At 41.6% G+C, this 16,830-nt stretch overlaps 1 long non-coding RNA gene across 15 annotated transcripts in view; it reads left to right on the top strand.

Annotated features, from left to right (window-relative positions):
- Positions 1-3,339: 3,339 nt before the first annotated feature.
- The window catches only part of LOC136561947 (uncharacterized), a 33,124-nt gene continuing 19,633 nt past the window's right edge, over positions 3,340-16,830 (top strand). For 11 of the 15 annotated variants that reach the window (XR_010784448.1, XR_010784443.1, XR_010784449.1 and 8 more), the window contains exons 1-6: positions 3,340-5,173; positions 5,542-5,693; positions 6,953-7,304; positions 9,997-10,272; positions 13,723-13,798; positions 14,476-14,551. This is a non-coding gene — a long non-coding RNA (uncharacterized lncRNA). Of the gene's footprint in view, positions 5,174-5,541; positions 5,694-6,952; positions 7,305-9,996; positions 10,273-13,722; positions 13,799-14,437; positions 14,552-15,894; positions 16,817-16,830 lie in introns of those variants that run through there. The other 4 variants (XR_010784447.1, XR_010784445.1, XR_010784439.1 and 1 more) reach the window with 4 other exon arrangements.

The raw sequence follows: 16,830 nt of genomic DNA, 5'->3' as shown, positions 1-16,830 counted from the left end.
GTTATGCTTTCAATCAAATTTTAACTTTAGATTATCCGAAGGTATTCATTCTTCTTTTGTCAGAAACCAATTTGCTCTCTTACTCCTACAGCTACTCACATGTGGTTTGGTACACTTTGTTATTTTATAGTGGAATTTGCACTATTGAGGTGGAAAACTTTTAGGTGGAATGAGATCATGTTCCAGCCTGGCAAGTTGGGCTGTTTCTCATACAGGTCCCCAGCCCAGCCCTTCTTTACACTTGTTGTGCACCACCATCGCTCTCCTCCGAGGGCGACCACCGCGACAGGATTTTGTTTTAAATATTCAGATTTTTTTATTTATTAATTTATTTTTTTTTTAAACCTGGAGAATCAATCATTTGGACCCATCCTGAACAATTAACCTCCCCTTTATATTAGAGCCCCAAGTGCAGTACTTCATAAAGACATGAAAAGGACATCCCAGTCAGCAGGACCCGAGCCCAGGCTTGTCACAGAGTATAAAAGGAGAGAGAAGGGGAGTTTTTATCTCTTTGCCCCGCCAATTCTTAATAGTTCTAACTTTCAGTGTGACAATAAAACAGTTTTGATAACATAGCTCATGGGTTTCTCTGCCACATAAAGTTTTCTTAATAATAAAAAAGAAGAAACTTTATCCCTGCTAAATTAAAATAGGGCAGATGTTGGATATGGTTCATATTAGCCAGCCTTTCACCCCTTTGCCCCTGGCACTAAAGTTCTGACTTTTTCTTTCTACTATGTCTGTTTCTAACTGAAAGGTATTATTCCTGCCCTGGCTCTCTTCTTCTATTTATTTTTTCAGTGTCTAAAATTAAACCTATTCATTTAGTAATATACATTCTATTTCACATTGCTAAACCTGGCCAGAGAGGGGAAACGCTTTCCAAAAAAGTGATGCACCACTGACCTTAAAAGAAAACATGAGGCAGGGAAAGCTGTTCTTAAAAGGTTTATTTCTAGAGAATTTTGTAGCTCTGTTGACATTATAGGGATAATGGCTGTATTGCAATGGGCTTTCAAGGCCCAAGAGGTTTATGTTTTCCTCTGACTGTAAGTCTAATAAAATTTTAAAGGTGCACAAAGTCTCATCACTTTAGATATTTAAAACTAGTTTGAAAAATCTGTTGGGAAACATAAATTATGGTGGATAGCCCCACTGAGAAAGCAAGGGATAGACAAAAAAATACCCTGAGTCCAAACCCAAATAAACCCCCCCAGTTTTTTTTCATGCTAGCTCTATGAAAATCCTGGCTATTAAACTCCCAAGGATAGTACAGCTATTTTCTGCAGGGCTCTGCAGATAGAATTTATTGTCCATTTGGAATGATCAAGTTTAGGCTAATAAAAGGCCCTCTGTAAGCAGAAATGCCCAAGTTGATGTTTGGCAGAGTTTTCAGTCGTGGAGTTTATACAGGACGGGGGCTCTGCACTATTTGAAATAACTCCTATCCCAGCAGCTGAAGATGATCTGACACACAAGCAAACCTTAGCAGGCAGTGACTGAGGGTTAATCGGCACTGCTTTCTGAGCTGGATGCTTGAAAGCAGGAAAAAGTGAAAGCTGCTTTCTCCAGCCCTTCCCTATGCTAAGGTGCTGCTAACTTTTATGATTTTTTCCCCCCTTCCTCTTTTACTATCTGTCTTTGTGCCTGAGGGCCAGTGAAAGAACACTGCAGATTCTAGATTGCTTTCAGAGTTTCCCTTTGCTGATGATGGATTACCATGTCAATTTAAACGGCATAGGATTAATTTGTTTCAATGATTTCTCTTTAGGCTGAATGCCAGTCTTTTTTTCTATCTCTCTCCTTGCTCTTCAGAAAAAATAATAACAACAATAATAATAATAAATCCTTAACCCCCCCCCCCAAACACTTTTGAGATCCCATGTTAAAAAGACAATAATAGAAATAGACAAGTTAGGTGTAATGTTGCAACACAGTTGTAGGTTTGAGTGTTTTTATCTCGTTCTAAGGGGCTGCAGCATACAGTCAGTCACATTAAAATGAAATTGGATCCAACGTTTATTCAATAAATACTTGTCTTGTAGGTAATCCAGAACAGAGTGCTTTTGACACATAAGGACTTAATTTGTCTTGGATAACAAGTTATTAATATGGCACATTTAAACTTGCCACCTACAATAAGGTCATTTAGATCTATAATACGACTCACGAGAGAACTTCATAAAGCCAGAAACAAAGTTTGAGACTGCCTCTGAGGCGCGGAGCAGACGCACGGCTCACGGTTTGCTCTTTTCAGAAGAAAGTTCAGAGCAAGTAGGAGCCACCCAAACCCAAATGGTGTGCATCTGCTCCTCTTTGAAAGGCAAAACGTAAATGGAGTTAGGAGGGGAGAGGGAAAAAAAAAAAAAAAGAGGAACCCAAACACACATTTTTGAATGAGTAAGCTTTAAAGCTGTGCTGCGTCTGCTCGCAAACTCATCGCAGCTTTGAAAGTGAAAAAACAACATTTGGTTCAGAGTGGAAATTCGCCTGCATTTGCACCCTACCTCTTCCATGTGCTTCGCAATTTACTCGCTTTTAATAATAAGTGAGGAAGTTGGAACATAATCCACCCATAAATGTTATTGCTGTAATTTGACTGCTCTGTGTTTGTTCATGCATTAGTTGTATATGTAAAGCGAAGTGGGGATGGATGGTGGGGATCCCCATGCAGCACGAACAAACAGAGCTCTTTGGGATTTCAACACCCAAACATCCTGCAATTGTTTTCAGTTCTAGTTTCAGACCTGTCCTAACCCTGTGGTGCATCAGGAGGGGAATATTGTGGGAATGCTGCTTGGGACATGTTTGGTGACTGGCAATTCGGTCTCCATGCTGTGTCCCTGAGCTTGTTATTCTGCTTTTCTGTACTAAGCTCTTGGTTGCTCTTGCCCTGGCAGATTCTGTCTCTTTAAGTAACTAAATCTCATTTTTAAGCTATTCCTGGGAAAAGGATGTTACACATGAGTAGAAAAATGCAGGCAAGAAAGGCTAATTGAATGAAAAGAGAGAATTAGGTTAAAAATAGAGTACAATCTAGTATCACATTTTCACTAGTGTAACCTGAAATGAAGGTGTCTCCAAGTCCCCAGTGATGCCAGAGTGTTTAGATGTTGGGCACAGATGGAGACACCTATTGAAATGTGTCTGAAGAAGATTAATAGGACTTGTCAGTGTTGGGAAAGCACTGCTTTGCTGTAAATTTCTACTAGCACAAGATGAATTACCGATGAATGCTCAGTTATCAACCCCATCACTATCATTGGACACTAAATCAAATTGAGCAGTTATCTGCAATCAGAAAATTTCTTTTAAAAGTAGGCATACACCTTTAGGCTTAAACTCTTTAATAAGACAATATCCTCGATGGTATGTGTGTGTTCACAAAGAGATATGATTAAAAGTTTCTGTGCAAAAAGCCTCTGCTCAGAAATGAACTCCAAGTTCAGTGTGAAATCAGGGCTGTCAAACAATAGAAGATACTCAGAAAATGCTGGTTATATAATACAGAGTTCTGATGGGGGTCTGATCCAAAATGGATTTTCATGTGTGTCATTAGATTTTGGATCCATCCCTGTTTATGAGAGGTTTTTTACAATCTCTGCTCTCCCCTTATTTATGGTCATGATAAACACACCCCTTCTCTCTACCTTAAAGACTGAGCATCCAAATCATACATTAATGCAAAACAGCCATCATGACTCAGGATATATGTATAATAATATTACCACCCCCTAACATATTTAGGAAATAACAACTTAATATAATGAACTATGTGATGAAAGAGTCAATGAATAACATTTTAGCTGAGAATATTTCTTTCTCTCCTTTATGAAAGGGGAAACTGTCACAAGCAAAACTACCACAAGCATTTATCAGCCCACTCTGGAAGAATATTACCTGCATTTGCCATCTGATGCTGCTGATGATAATGATATTAAATAAGCATTACATACTTTTAGTTTCTAGGATTTCTTTCCCTCTCACCCAGACACTGCATACTTTATCCAAGGAGATTTATCATGGTGTGTTTTCCAAAGTCAATTTTTCCCTTTTTTTAGAGACAAGGGCAGTCATTTGTGTTTAGGGAGGGAGACAGGTACAGAGCCTTTATCTGATCTGCGTCCCCAGCCACCAGCACCTTCCTAATCGACAGCAGATCCCCACTCTGGAGGATCTGGCCCTGTCTGGGTTACTTTTTAGCCAAGGAATGTTTCCTTCCCTTCATCTCCTCATGTCTCACCTGTGATGCGTGTTGCTTTTTGAGCAGGGAATAACACGCTGTTTACCACAGAGCCCAGTTTCAAAGCCTTTGTGCATTTCTCATCTCCAGCCAAAGCTTATTATTTACCACCCTAAAAATCCACCAGGGCAAGGGATAGCAGAAGTTATTTTCCTCGTTTTTACACCCCAATTTTCACACAGCAAATGCCCTGCATTAGGAGCAGATCCCACTCAGATGGAAGTTATTAACTTTCAGCAGAACAGGGCGATTTCAGCCAGCCACAGCCTGTGCCCTTCGAACACGGTCGCTTTGCAGCATCCCCGTGTTTATTTTTTTTCTTTGGAGGGCATGATTCTTTAAACATATTTGTTTTACACAGAGCAGCAGTTGAATCCTAACTTTTTTTTTCCCCCCACAAACACGTAAAGAGAATATTAATAGGGAATATTAACAGAGGTGCGTGCAGCATGAAGCTAGTTAGGTTGTAGTAGCTGAGAAATATGAACTAGTGAACATAATCCATAAACTCCATTTGGTTACCATAATACTCCAATCTGTATTTATTACAACCCCACTCTGATGCTTATACAACTGCAATTGCTAGATTTATACACTCTAATGATTTCACAATAGGAAAAACCTGTGTCTTTATCTTTCTTTTCCTGTCCAAAATAACCCCTTCCACATATACTTCAGGCTTCTCCGGACCTTGTCTGGGTTTAATCACAGGCTTTGGGACAAAATGTGCATTATTAAGAAGTATAAATATTTTCAGAAGCAATCAAAGGGTTGAAAGATTGATTCGGCATGTAGATTGGATTTAATTCGAAGCAGCTTTGTTCTAATGAGGACTACTGGGATACAAAGACGGCAGCCGCTTATGGCCACCAGTTGGGAACTTCCACTCGCTGCAGCAACCTGTCAAGAATTCCAAGGAGCTGCCAGGTATTGAGCAGAGAAGTGCTGGGGAGGACGCTGGTCTATTGTTTGCAGCCTCCTTCTGAGGCTGGGTTACGATTTCCTAAATCCCTATTTTACCAAAATGACAATTCAGCTTCTTGCTGCCCACAGGGATAAATCGTGCAGTCCCTCGCTCGGGGGAAACCCCTGTGGACTTTGTGGGTGGCTTTGCCTTGAGGGAAAGGTGGCAAAGCTTGGCTGAGCCTCAACTCCAGCCAAGTTTGGGAGCTGTGTAGCCATTTGTCCTGCTCCCAGACCTGGTTGTTTTCGCAGTGATTTGTTCCATTCAGTTTTGCTATCTGCACTTCTAGATGCGATGGGACCTTTTTGCAAAGGGAGGTGTTTATCCCTAGGGAGAATGACAGCTCTGTGAGGGCTTGGAAGCTCCCGTCCTTGTTGAGTGACCCAGCAGAACTGCCTGCAACGTCCAACATGGGATGATGCTGAACCAAAGGGGACCCTTGACTGCTTTCCCCTCAGACTTAGAAATCCCCAACAGCAAGATGTGAGTGTGGCCCTGGGGGGTGTCACGTCACAGGTACTTGGTTTCCTAAATGCCGAGCGTACAGTCAGAATCACAGGACATACAGGATCAAACACGGACCAGTTTCTCTCTCCCCTTAGCCCCCCTTTGCCTACTTTTGTCCATAAAAGCAATAGAAAGAGAGAAAGCTTGAATTTTCTGAACTGTTTCACCCATCCACAGCTGGAATTCCAAAGCGAAATGAAAATGCCTTTAAAATCAACCCTACATGGGAGCCTGAGAGAACAAGTTTTCCTTTGTTGTAGGGTATAGTATTATTTGCTGTAGGTTTTTGATATACATTCTAAATTAGGCCTGCAAAGGAATGCTTCATCTTTAATTCATCACTCTCAGCTGAAAGAGATTAGCAATGTCTAGCACGCACCCTTCGTATGGTGCTGACCTCATCAAGTATGGCCTGAAATTAATTAGCCTCATTCATTCCAAATGGAAAAGGATAATGGAGCTGCATTTTAGAGATGACCATCACAAATTGTATGCAGCATATTTAAAATCTTTCCCCCCTCGCTCCCCTCCCCATTTAAAAAAAAAACTATGTAGATTAAAATTCTTTCCAGAACTTGCAATATGTCGGAGTTATCGAGGCATTAGGAGCAGAAACCATTCCGTTTTTATTTGTGGAACTGGGAGCCACATTTTGTATGTGTGGTTGTAAAAGCAGCAAGCCTGTCTTAATGGCAGAACACCTGGAATTAATTTGATATTTCCAGGTGCTCTGGCAAACTGGGACATCAAGCACTTGATGTTTAAACATTCTTCCACTGGCTTGCTTAAATCAATATGAAAGTGGTGTCCCTTTGTCATTCATACATGCAAAGTGCTAGCACAAACTCCAGCTTGGCTTCAGAGTCCTACATCACTCATAATCTAATTAGAAATCAGAGCAGAGCTGAAGCAGCATTCTTTGTGGATTCTTGGGCAGCAAATAGGGATACTTGTCTTTTGTTTCCCTCCTCGATTGCATCGTTCACAAGCTTTCACACCACATCTCTAAAGGTGGTTAGGTGCCTCAAGATGTTGACAGGCATGAAGGACAAGATTATTTAGGTGCCTAACCCGGGTGATTTCAAATGGAATTAAGCAACTGGATGTTACGGGGCTGGGAGGGGGGATGGTGGTGGTGTGGGGATGGGGGGGTGAAAAAAAAAAAGCGGCCAGTGCATATTAAAAGCTCTAATTTGTTGTCCTAAACTCTAGCAATGTGGGTGATGTTTTTGCAGGGTAAAATTGCCTGCAGGGTACGTTTGCTGAAGCCTGTTAATTCCTCCTGAGGTCAGTGGGTACCGGGTGCTGGGCAGCACAGCCTCTCCTGGCCGGGCACGGTGGGCTCCGGCTGCTTCCCAAGAGACAGGGACAGCAGTGAAGAACGTGGGATTTCCCACAGGAATTTTGGAAGATGCCCATGTCTAAGACAATGGTGAGGATTGGGCCAAAATCCAGATGCAGCCTTGATTCCTTCATCCAAGTGACCCTGTGCTGACCCACGGCTGCTGATGGATCGCAGCGACGTGGACCTTCCTCCCTCCCTCCTCGCTGCCCTGCATCAGATCACCAGGAGGACCTGAGAGTACTGTGAGTAAGAGATACATTTTTTTTCCTCACACAAACAATTCATTGCAAAACTTCAGATTTTGAAATGACAAGGTCAAAAAGGCTCATATCTGCAATGCTGGGGCTTGGGGAACATTCCTGCAGTTCTTATACCCAGGGCTGGAAACACAGGGAAAACATTTTGTGATATGCACTATAATCACCTCATACCCAGAAAAATGGAGAATTAATTATTTCTCTTTTCACACAAACAAACATTTATCTTCCAAAGACTCCATTCATTAAGAACTGCCATTGAATCCAAGATTGAACCTATTGTTATTAATCCTAAATGAATTCAAGTTTGTCTACCATGAACAAAGCTGCTCGCCATCTGATAATCCAAATTTGCTCAGGAAAAAAGAATGAGCAAATGTTAGAAGCAGCAGGTGAAATCATACCATAGTTATTAAGCTTTCTTTCAGGGGAAGCACAGGATAGATTAAATTGTTATGTTAGGCCATGTTGTGAGTCCACGTCAATTTTGTCTGAGATCTTATCTTAGCTCAGAACTGTTTCCTCCTAAATTAAACAATGTTGAAGACATGAGAAGCATATTGACCCAAAGATTCAAAACTTTGGATTCAGCAGACTTCTGATCTTTTGTCCACAGAGTATCAAGTTGTAAAGCTGTGGAATATTAAATAATCATGATTATCTTCAACTTGCCCAAGTTCATTTGTCATGCTGGGATGCTGGCACAGATTCTCCTTGCTGTTTTTTTTTTTTTCAGAACCAGGCATTGATTTTGCCTGCTAGCTTGGTATCATTTGCCACTGACCTTATAGACCATGGTCCTATCCTAATATTAAGTCTCATGCACCAATTGTGGGCTGTAATTCCATATCTGGTGCTCTTCACCTCTCTTTTGCAAACACCATTGTCCAATAAAGCAGCAAAAAAAAATCTTACAATCAAAACAACTACATTATGGTGGTACTTCGATCAGCTATTATCAGGCACAGGCAGTTCTTGAGATTCAGAAATGCAGTGTAATTCACCTGGGATAAGAAATCAAATTTAAAAATGAGCTGAACAGACACTTTTAGGAATACGTAAATTTCTAAATAAACCAGCTTTTTAATTCCACCTTTTCTATATTAGAACAAATCAATATTGTCTGCACTTGGAGATGAGTTTCAGCTGTCATAATTAAATATTATCCTGCTTCTTGCAGCACAGCCAAACGAGGATTTTACTCTTGACACAAGAGTTTCCTCAAGTAGGGACAACTTACTTATTACAGCAATGATCCACATGGTTCCATCATGTTTTAGAAAACAAATCTTTACCAAAAAACACAGCATGATTCTTCCCTGGCGTCAGAGCACTGAAGAGATGGAGTAATAGAAGAAATAATACATTTTAAATGCTTTTTAAATACAAACATAATGATGCTACATTAAATAATGTGATCTACCCAGCCGGACTTCTAATTACCTACATGCAAACCTCATGCTCATTCATCACTTGATTCTCTTCAGCTGTAATGTTGATTTTTGGTAGACGCTACCACTGAGCCATAAGTTTGAATGGGAAGGGAAACAAGCCCAGTGCAAGGCTGTATATTAGCTCAGACAAGTAGGATGTCATTGCCAGCCTGAATTTGTTGATGAAACCAGGCATTAAGCAAGCAAACCTTCGGCCACTGAAGCACAAGTTTGCTGACTTTAAGTAATGACATCCAGGAGGTGACACAGTGGATTTACACCAGCAAGTGCCTATGGACTAATAATGGCCACTCAGTCCTGACAAAATAAGGAGACAAAATGGAGATTCACCTCTCCCCTGAAAAGAAAGATTTTGTTTTTCCCTATTCTAGTCTAATTTCAAATGTTCAAGAATCCGGGTTTGATCTTCTTTGAGGATGGGGAAGGACTTTTGTCTCTGAAGAATGGGGCTCTTGGAGTCACTTGGTCAATCCCCATTTGCACCCAGCAGAGACCATGGAGGTGTTCAATGGTACAAAAAGGCATCAGCTCCCAGTCTAGAGGCTGAGGTTTGTTTCCATTTGTACCAGATATTGGTGATCTATAGTGGTTTCACCTAAATCCCTGGACATTTCAGGTCCACATGCACATGGTGATTTCTTGTGCTGAAAACACAAGTATGACCGGGAGCCATCATAGTTCTTTGTCCCAGCTAAACTATTTAGCTCCCCTTCTGCAATGTTTTCTTTCCACACATCCTAATTCTCCCATCCCTTTCCCCTAATAACAACATAAATGAGTACTCCACAGGTGTAATTACGGTAATAGTTCTTTTACTGCAAATCCTGGAAGCCTGTAACCTGTAATTCACTTTTTCTGATAGTCTCCTATTCCAACACTAGACATGTTATTTTAAAATGTCTAGGACCTGAAAGCTAAATTTATAGTGATAGATAATAGTAATGGAAACCAAGCATCCTCCTTAGTTCAGACTTTAGAGCTGTGCTGTATCTCTTGGCCAATTGTTGCCTTGTTCACCTAGAAATATCATACCCACCACTCCCACAATGATTCAAACAGAAGGAAGCAAAATACATCTCAATTTGTTTATTTCATAGTATGAATCTAGAAAAACTCAAGACATAGTAACATGCCATGTCTTTTTTTGAATTATTCCGTGGCAAATTCTGGGGCACAATGAATCTGCCATATTTCTGATAACAGGAGCTACCCTTCTTTTCTAGGGATGAACCATCACAAGCCTGTGATTGGAAAGCAGGGGGACCAAGCCCTCAGGGATGTGGCTGATGCAGCTGGTTCCCTGGCCCTGGGCTCAGCTCTTGGTCATGGCACAAGCACCAGAGGCCAGAGGTGGGGACTGTTTCTGTCTTGGCTACTCCTCATCAGTGCTTTGAGCTGCAGGAAGCCCTGAGAACCAAGGGAACACGAGTGCACCACCAGGGATTTCCTTCTCTCTACACCTGAAGCACAGCACAAAGTTCCACCCTTTGCTTCTGCAGGTAGGAGCTCAATCTAATTTACAGATTTAAGTTTTGGTTAGAAGCAAGGCAATAATCCTAAAATAACTCATGCAAATGGTCACCCTCTTCTAGAACTGACATTTTTTCATCATTTTCTCTCCATTTTCTGGGTGAAGTAGCCAATGTGAGGAGGGCATGTTGGCACATACCCCACTTGATAGCTGAGAACAAACTGACAAATATTTTTAATATGCTGCAGCTTATCAACATCCCACTGAATAAAGGGCAAATGAGATTTTCCACTGGTTATTCATAGATCTACATGGAGATGCTTATAATCTGCCATTTAGTCCAGTCACTGGACAGAAATAAATCACCAAATAAAACACAATATTCCTAGTGAAATCCATTATGGAATGTGTTCTTGCCCCAAACCCCTGCTAGAATAGGCACAGCAATGCTCCCTGAGACCTGGCAGCCCTTCTAATTGAGCATATGGTCTGCTCAGCTCTCTCAGTGCTGGTGCAGGGTGAGTAAACACCCTGAACTGTGAGAGCAAACAGGGGGCTCTTTAATAGCACGAAATTCTGTGCCTGCTTCAAACTCCATCACTACTCCAGAAATGGATTTCCCTTCTCTGCTGGAGCGTGCCCTGTTTGCAGGAGGGGGCAGGAATAAAAGTGAGAGAGTTTCCTTGGATGGTTTCTGTGACCATCTCCCATAAAGCTGGTAAAGCTGTGGAAGGGTCTTGGTGTGTCAAAAGTTGCATTTTCTGGTGATGCTACTTCGCCTTCTCCGTTCTTTTGAGATGTCCCCTGATGCATTATAACTTGCTCAGTCATTGGAATAGAAAGAGGGGCCTGAAGGTAAAAATCCCAGTGTTAATCAAGGCTGGCAAAGGGCAGAACATTAGCTGCAGTAATTGTTTTTCTGAGGGACTCAACAAAGCCGGGCTCGTCGGCGCTAGCAAACAGATCCGGTCCTGCCTCTGTGCTCCTCACACGGGCAGAACATTGCCCTGAAATCTCTGCAGCAGGGATTGGGCCAGGAATGAGCAGCTAAGTTGCAAAGCAAATTAATTCCTGCCAAAAAAGTTCAGCTATGCTCAGAAGTATGTAAAGTGTCTGATTTGAGAAGTGTCAAGTAGCATTTGTGACCAATTATCCAAGATGAAGGGGGCAGAGCTATGTTTACATGTACTAATCTTCAGCCAAAGTTTGAAAACTCTAATTCATGGACACGCATCAAATTTCCTTTCCAGGCTTGGCATTTGCCTGTACGCACGCATGCACATTGCTCGGGGATGACAGGAAAACATGATTATGACTTGCAAATAATACAAATAAAAAAAAGAAAAAGCGAGAAGAGCTGCCATGCAGCAGCAGCGTGGTAATTAAACCTGTGCTGTGATATGCAAAAAGAATCATGGACCACTGTATGAGTGAAATAGCTTTATCAGCTGTGCTGAAATATGATGTGTGGTGTGTCTGTATTGTTATTTTTCCACAACCTGTGAAGCCCTGGGAAATGATCTACACAAAAGAACAAGAAGTAAAAGCTGCCTCTGCCATCTTCTGTTTAATTAACATAGGTATACCAATTTAATGCAATTAATCAAGATAGGAGGGATTAAACAGTAACTCAGCTGACAATGACAGAGTCAGCATTGCTGTGGCATGAGAAGGGCTGCAAAATGAGACTGGTGACTGGGAACACTGTGAGGAAGAACAAGCTGGCTGCAGTTTTGGAAGGTTTATGCAGATGTATTGAAATTTAGGGGCAGCTGATTTTTCATGTGGCCAAGTGTTTATCTGCCCCTGCCCTTTCCTTTACCCTCTCAGACCTTCCAGGGTAATCCCCAGAGTGGCAACAACTTTTAAAGCGATTCCTCTTTCTTCTAACAGATTCCTGATGCTAAAGGTCTGACCTTAAAATGAGCAGTGCATAGGGCAAGAGTGGGTACTGCAGTGAGCTTCTGGCCTTCAACCCTTCCAAATACATCTATTTTGGTAACCAGAACACTATATTCACCATGGGTGAGGGAACAGAGCCTTTCAGTGCAGGGCTTCTCAGCACATTAACTCTCTCAGTGCTGGATTCTGGGTCCCTGTGCAAGTTGCCTGTGCCTATTTAAGACCATAAATGCAGATTTGCAGAAGCCTGCAGCAATCTGTAACTTCATGGTTGTGCTTTAGTGCCCGATGCACCCAAAAACTGGACTGAGTCCTGTGGATTTCTCTGTGGATCTGGGAAGGACTGTAATCACATGCAGCTGAGAGTAGCTCAGACTTGGATTTCTTGTTGGCAGGAGAGGCACAGCCCGGTTTGCTACAATGCAACTGTCCTCATTAATGTTCTTCAAGCCCTGATGTACTGGGACCGCCATGGTTGAGTCAGAAGATGGCTGAGTTTTCCAGGCTCGTTCTCTTGTCTTCAGAATGTTAAATTGGGTGATAATGAGAAGTAACTGTGTCCTTTTTTATGGTGAAGTTGACACTTGCCTTCTAGTAAACAGACACAGAGATGACCCTCCTCATTTCGCACAGGTCACCAAACAGCCCTGGAATGGTAGGGGTTATTGGCCATTTACCAAACTCTGTTTGACTTGGGTTCATGGGTGAGAGATGAAAGGCTCTATATTGCATTACCAATCCCTGGGGCCAGCCAGTCTCCCTAAAGAAGCATTTCATTTAGCAAGGCAACTGCTGGCCCATGGGAATCTGAGACTTGGGAAAAAGAGGACACAGTTTCAATTGCAAATGTTTCCTCAGGGCAGATGTCTTAAAGCCACACAGAAACTCACTGCTTCAGTGTTACAATAGTTGCTCCAGGACACTTAATGACCAGCAGATTTTCCCCTTTAATTAATCTCCCCTTTTTCCCAAGAAAACATCCGTTAGGTTCCTTGTGGTGTGTCTGCCTCTGCCCTGCTGCTTTGTCCATCTCCCTGGGGCAAGACCATTGCAGCAGTTGTGAACTGTTACCTTTTCCAAGAGCTTCAAAATTGAAACAGATGAAGCAAGGAGCCCTGGTAACACACTTAGAGGTTTGGGGCTCTTGGGAGGAGAAATGAGTACTCCTGAAGTGTCCAAATATTTTCCTTTCCCTAGAGCAAAGATGCTGACTGATTTTCTTGGTTATAGTAGAGTGATCGTTGCTATTGGGGTAGTCCAAGTGCTGCCTTTTTACAGATAATGGATGTAGTGATTGATGGCTACAGGAAGAAGAATATTTGATTCAGACCAAGAATTCAACCCAGACTTGTCCTGATTTTCCTATGATCTGAAAATCCAGCGTTGTTCCAAATTCATTATCACTGATTAAAATCCTCTTTCAGTTTCCCCCCTCTCTGTTTGTGACGTGAGTCATGAGACATTCAGAAGTTGCATTTGTTGTTTGATAGTTTTACATCATGGTTGTAATAGTGCATCTGCCAAGTCAGCAGGTCCTTTTCTGTGTTTGTTTATTTATTTACCACTCAATTTCCAGCAAGTTCTTGTTACCCAATTCCTGCTGACAACAGAGGAAGAGGCACAAGTCAGCTCAGAAAATGAACGACTAGAAGGTAAGTGAAAAGAATAGTAAACACAGGCCATTCATGTAACAGGATCCGATTCATTTTTATGCCAGGGAGATTTTTTTAAATGGGACTTCTCCCAGTGGAGAGCTCTCAATGCTCAAGGCAGGAGAGGCATAGCCTTCACTACAAAGACAATACATAATTATTCTGGGCTTATTATTATTTTTTATCACTCTTTTTCCAGTTGCAGGGAGTGAGGGCAGAGATGAGATCAGGACCCAGTTTATTGGGCAGCACATGGGGCTGCAGGACCCTGTGGGGGCAGGTAAATGCACCCAGGCTGAAGGTTCAGGTGACAGGTCTGAGATGGGAGAATCCAGCAAAATGCAGCAAAAATGGGGACTCAGCCTCCTGAGCTCCTCAGTCCTGGGCTCCTGCTGCTTGTTGCTTTCAGCATCTTTTCCCTTCACACTTATTTTGAATCACTGAAATGATGAATTGAAAAAATGTCATGTCATTTGAAGCACTCTTTATTGTATTTATAGGAAACAGATTATCTGTTCTCTGAGGATAGTGGAAACTGAGTATGATGAGCTCATCTGGAGAAAATGTAGGTTGGGTGTGACAGAGAAACTTGTGTTTTATACCTCAGTGACATCTTAATTTCTGGTTTTGGTATGACAGACTCAGTGATACTGAACCATCCTGGTTCCTGCTTTCAGGCTGGGGCCACAAGTTGGACTTGGAAGAAGGAACTTCCATGCAGAGATGTGACTGCAGTGTGAATACTGTGCCAGGGTAAGAGAAATTTTGTTTAATTCGGGGTGTATGCAAGAGGTAAAGTCCATACAAATTCTGTTGTTCATCCCAGCATAGTTAAACTGCATTTGACCACTACTTGTTCAACCCAGTAAAGCATACCTGGGTACCACAGCAACACCTGCTCTATTTATTTTTTAAGATTATTTTGCCAGGTCAGCCCTTTAGGATTTAGCATTTAATTCAAAAAGGATTCTATAACACATGCCCAGTTGTGCCCTCTCTCTACTTCCTTCTTAACTTTCTAATTTGAACAACTGAGACTTTAAAAAAAAAAAAAAAGAAAAAAGCTAAAAAAATAACTCTCAAAGTCTGAATGGATACTCATTATAATTTTCTGTTCAGTACTTGCAGGTCCTGGGTTATCTTAGGTGACATTTTCATGTTGACTGCTCTGTGTTAGTTCTGCTCAGACAGAATGAAGTGATAGTGCATCATGTGTTATAGGTTTCTTTACAGATAAAACCTGGAGTGTCCCTAAAATCCAGTAACTACTCAATACCATCAACTTCCACACCCCTCTGTGCTCCTGCCATTGCTTTGAACCAGTTTATTTATTCATTTGGGCTCTAAGCACTCGGATGCATTCCTTCTTGCTGCAACAGCAGGGGTACAGGAAGGGGTGTTTGAAACCATGCAGTCAATTCCACCCTGGATTTCAGGAGGAGTTATTCTTGTCTCAGAGATGACGCATTCAAATATCCCTCTACGGATTCCAGGTGAGTTAGTCACATTTAGATGCTTCCAAGTAATACACAGAAAGTTGGTGAGAAAATAATGAGTCTCTGCCTCGTCACAAAAAGAAAAAAAAGATCAGAAAAGTAGATCTGAGCAAATTATATGTACTAGCCCTCAAAATATTCTAAAAAGACCTGGGGCCAAAGGGCTTTTCCTTAAAAACAGTAGGGATGCACAGTATTTACTTTACTGACTGACCCATCAGCTGCTCTCTGTCCCCAGAAACAGTTCAGGAAATAACTGGCAGTATCTGAAGACATAAAAAGGATAATTAAGTTTCACTGTGGAAATAAGAGGGTAATCTGTCCAGACAAATCTAGGACCTAGTACTGAAAGCTGTAGTATCTGAATATAAAAAATGAGTAATTTTGAAAAAAGATGTCTATCAGGACTGTAAATTCAGAGAGTAAAAATGTAGCTTTGCTTAATAGACCATCTCTCTCTCCATCTCCCTCTAACTCATTTTCTTATTCTCTTTCTTCCCTCTGTGTTATTGCAAAAAAATGTGTGCAAAATCTGATATTGAGAATGCTTTAGCTTCATTTCCATCTTCTAGTCTCAAAATGTTTTGTTCCACTGGGCAGATTTCCCCTGGGAGATAACCTCAGCCATGACTGCACGAGGCTTGTGGGGTGACTGATTTGCAAAGGAACAGCTGCATTTTGAGGTGGCTCTGGGGCAGCCACGTCCCCACTCTTCTGAGGCTCTTAAAGATATTTGTGAGCTGGCATGAGAAATCACCTGGGACTCAGAGCAGACCACAAGTGCTTAGGACAGTGTTTTCTCTGCACCTTTTCTTGCTGAGCAGAACTGCAGCACTATAAACAAATGTGAGTTTTGCCTCATTCTTAGGTCCTGTGAGTTATGAAAGCCCACTCCAGATGTAATGAATGTATAGATCACTTTGACCAGATCATAATCTATTAGTAAATAATGCTCTCTGAAAATGTATAGGTGAAATAAAGAACTTCTTGCTACTATTGCTGTATTGGTATCAAGGATTACTGTGGAGGCCAACATGATCCTGAGGATTTGTGCTACTGACATTTAAATACAATGCAGAATTAACTACAGGGTTTGGTTAGTAAATTCCCTTCTGGATTAGGATATTCAGGATTTACACTGCTGGAAACAGAACCCAAAACTGTACAAGGCTTACCTCTGCTTTTCTTTCAGCTCACTGACACCCTGATTCATATTTACAGAATTTTTCCATTAGATTCCTAATTTTGGTGGTGATATTAATTAGCAAATCACACAATACTTTTCAGAATGAGTAGATAGAGCAAACCCCTATAATACCCATGACTTTTCTTTGCTATCCCTGGAGGAAGCCCAAGGGTACCAGACTAAGACCTAAGGCAAATTGTCAGCACAGTCTATAGGCCATGGGAAGGTTAGGTTTAAAGAAGATGTCACTTTGGGGACATCTGTGTGACACATGCTGCAGTGTCCAGACATTGGAGACTATGTTTTTGCTCTAAATCTAGAGAGGAAGTCAATAGGAAAAAAAAAAAAAA

This window comes from Molothrus aeneus, chromosome 13 (genome assembly GCF_037042795.1).
Source record: "Molothrus aeneus isolate 106 chromosome 13, BPBGC_Maene_1.0, whole genome shotgun sequence".
NCBI classification, from domain to species: domain Eukaryota; kingdom Metazoa; phylum Chordata; class Aves; order Passeriformes; family Icteridae; genus Molothrus; species Molothrus aeneus.
This window is presented reverse-complemented; position numbering and strand designations above follow the sequence as displayed.